This window comes from Pinus tabuliformis, chromosome 5_2, assembly GCF_031772625.1.
Source record: "Pinus tabuliformis cultivar Carrire ecotype Pingquan chromosome 5_2, CPIR1, whole genome shotgun sequence".
Classification (NCBI taxonomy): Eukaryota; Viridiplantae; Streptophyta; class Pinopsida; order Pinales; family Pinaceae; genus Pinus; species Pinus tabuliformis.
Window position 1 is genome coordinate 304,590,982 of NC_142306.1, and position 4,090 is coordinate 304,595,071.

A 4,090-nucleotide genomic window follows, 5' to 3' on the forward strand; every position below is an offset into this window, starting at 1 on the left:
TACCAAAACAATGGATTTGCAACCCTAACAACAATTGGCTTGAGGACCTTTAGAGGTAGGGTTTGAGAGTTTTTGTTGCAACCTCTATCACCCATAAACCACCACCACTTAGCACAAAATTTGATGCAACATCAAGAAGAAGGGCCTACCTGGAAAATTCACGCAAGGAATGAGCAATTTGGAGAAGTTTGAAACAATTTCGGGCTTTGGACTGTATGCGCCGCGCCAAGAGCCCAGTGCGCCGCGCCCGTTCAGAATAACACTGGGCAAAACTCCCAATGCACCGCGCGCTTCCAGTGCGTCGCACCACCTGTTCTGTGCGCCGCACCAGTTAGCTACAAACAATTTCTCTCCAAAACACGTACTGCTCACCCAATTTGCTTTGAAATTCTTTTCTCCAACCTTGGCATGCATAATGATGTTCATCTTCATGGAAAAACCTTTATAATGACATCAATTTGATTTTTGGTTCTCCAAAACCCATTTTTGTAAATTTTTGCAATTGGCACTTTTTCACAATTAATAGAACTCTGAATTTTTGTTTCCTCCTTGATTTTTGGTTGAAATGATGAAATTTTTGGCAATTTTTTGCAGGAATAGCTGACATGGAATTTGGCAAAGGAGACTAGGGCTGTGCCTAAAGAATTCAATCACTGAAAATTTTGGAAAATTATTCCAAAAAACAAAATGTCGACTTGATAATCCATCCATATGACGATAAAAATCTTTGAAATAACAACTTTTCAAGGACCTCCCTCTAGCCTGTCGACTTTATTAGACTTTGTCGAAGACCAAATTGACTAGCCCTAGCCCTAACGACTAAAATACTGTTATGACCTAGAAACTGAAACATGACTGCAAATGACTTTTAAGACTTGATTTTTATGAACAAACCTGAGCTAGCAGTGTAAAGCATGAGGGGGATGAATGCCAAAAGCCCTTCCAACAGATTTATGGCATGCTCCTAACGGAATGCAATTGATCGAGCGAGATGGGACACCTAAACATGAAATGCAAAAGGAGTTTTGATCTCTGACGGAGGGATGACCAGAACGACTCTAACACTATCACCAAAGACTCATACATACATCCATCTCCCAACCAAGTGGGGATATACCAATATTGACTTATCCACGCAACCAAGTGGGGATACACCAAAAGTTTGCACATGATAAAACAAGAACATTACATCATCCATCCTAGACATAGTGGGGAAACCAAGATAGGTCGTTACATGACCTCGATAATAAAGGAAATACATGACATAGAGACTAAATATCTGAGACAAGACTATGATAGTCATTGGCAACTAACATCATCAGCATCTGTCAATCATCATAAAGACCAACAACCATGATCTCCCTCTGCACCTGTTCCACCTGAAAGAAGATGAACCAAGATCTTCTAAGATAATGCCAACAATGTATTATTAAAAGTATATGCTCCCCGTGAACTTGTGCCAGATGGTCTTCGTCAAACCCATATCATACTCTTTTCATCCTTAGTCTGGCCCCACTATTTTTCTTCAAACCAACATATATACGCAATTGTATCCACAGAAATCAGTGTATGTACACGGATACGCTTCATCAAACTCGTGTACAACCACTGTTATCTGAAATAGATAATTTCAACAGCAATATGATGCATCAACTACTCCCAGCTTCTGCCTGAGGTATTTAAATGTCTCCCTGGGTAATGGTTTGGTGAATATATCAGCAACCTGTTCCTTAGAGGGAACATAATCCAATTTGACCTTTTGTTCAAGCATTTTTTCCTGGAGAAAATGATATTTGATAGGTGTGTGCTTGGTCTTCGAATGCACGACTAGATTTTTTGAAATATTGATTGCACTTGTATTATGACAAAAAATGGAGATAGGTGGAGTACAAGTGATTTGAATATATTGCAATGTTTGCATCATCCAAAGGAGTTGTGTGCAGCAAGATGCAGCAACCACATATTCTGCTTCAGCTGCAGATAATGAAATTGAGCTTTGTTTCTTGCTAAACCAAGATACTAATCTGGAACCCATAAAGAGCGCACCACCATTAGTGCTTTTTCTATCATCCACGCTTCTTGCCCAATCTGCATCTGTATATGCATGAAGTGTGAGATCTGTATCTCTAGGATACCATAAGCCATAATTTTGCATTCCTTGAAGATATTTGAAAATCCTCTTAACTGCTTGAAGGTGTGCTTCCTTTGGATTTGCCTAGAATCTTCCAATTATTCCCACTACATGCATGATGTTTGGTTGGGTACCTGTCAGATAGAGCGGACTCCCAATCATGGATCTATAGGTTGGCTGATGTACTACTACTGATTCATCATTTACATTGAGGCTACATCCTATTACCATAGGGGTACATATTGGTTTTGAATCCTCCATCCCATATTTCTTCAAGATCTTCTTGAGGTACTGGATTTGTGATAGAAAAATACCATCTTTGTTTTGTTGGACTTGTAAGCCAAGAAAATATGTGATCTCACAAAGTAAGGACATTTCAAATTCTTTCTGCATCACCAAAGAAAATTTTTGACTCATGGTTTCTTCATTGCTACCAAAGATGGTATCATCAACATACAGAACAAGTATTAACAATTTATCATTGACATTTTTTTTATATAAATTGCTATCTGTTGATCCCTTTGAAAAAACCTTGTTGATGGAGACATTTGTCCAACCAAAAATACCAAGCCCTTGGAGCCTGTTTAAGGCCATAGAGATCATTTTTGAGTCTTCATACAAGTTTTAGATCATTTCCAAGGATGAATCCATCTGGTTGCTCAATGTACACTTCCTCTTCTAAGTCTCCATTTAGAAAAGAAGATTTCACATCCATTTGATATAATTTGCACTCATGAAATCTAGAAAGAGCAAGGAACATTCTTATGGCATCAAGTCTAGCAACTCGTGCAAAAGTTTCTTCAAAGTCTATAAATTCTTGTTGAGCATACCGTTTACAAACAAGTCTGGCCTTGTTTCTAATAACATCTCCATTCTCATTTAGCTTGTTTTTAAATATCCATTTTGTCCCTATGACATTTTTATCATTTGGTCTAGGAACCAACTCCCAAGTGTTATTCTTTTCAATCTGCTCAAGTTCTTTATTCATGGCCTTGACCCAGCATTCATCTTTGCATGCTTCACTTACATTTCGAGTTTTAGTGGAGGAGAGAAATTATAGATAGCTTGAAGCTTCTGAAATAGTTCTTCTTATTTATACACTTGCCTCTTTCTGCCCCAAAATTTGAGTCTCTGGATGATTCTTCTGGACATACCTAGATGGAGTCTTTTCTTCTACCCTTATATGTTCTTCTGATGCCTCATAGGTTTCTTCTTCATCATTAGTCTGATTTGATCTTGAAGGATAGCCCTCATCATCTTCGAAATCTTCAGATTTTACCTGCTTTGGATTGTTTCCTGCTTCATCAACCACCACATCAATACTTTAAACAATTTTTCCAAGTCTTTTATTGCAACACTTATATCCTTTACTTCGGGAAGAGTAACCAAGGAGAATGCCTTCATCTACTCTAGGTTCAAACTTGCCGAGGTTTTCATCAGTCTTTTTGATGTAACATTTGCTTCCAAAAATTTTGAAGTATTTTACCATAGGAGTTTTACCATACCAAAGTTCATGAGGAGTTTGAGTTCTATTCACCCAGATGTTTGTTTTGTTGAGAATAGTAATGAAAACAAATGCAACTTCACCCTAGAAGGTTGCGGGAGTTCCAGACTCATCAAGCATAGCACGAGCCATTTGTTGAACCGTTCTGTTCATCATTTCCACTACTCCATTTTGCTAAGGAGTCCTTGCAATAGAGAATTCCTTTCTTATTCCATGTTCTTCACAAAAATCGAAAAAATCATCTGAGGTAAATTCCCCTCCTCGATTAGACCTGAGGCATTTGATTCTGTGATCTGAGTCATTTTCAACCAAGGCTTTGAATGCTTTGAACTTTTTGAAAGCTTTGTCTTTATGATTTAGAAGTCATATCCAACACATCCTAGAAAAGTCGTCAATGAACAATATGAAGTATTCTTCTCCTCGAGGTGACATTTTCCTGGATGGACCACATACAT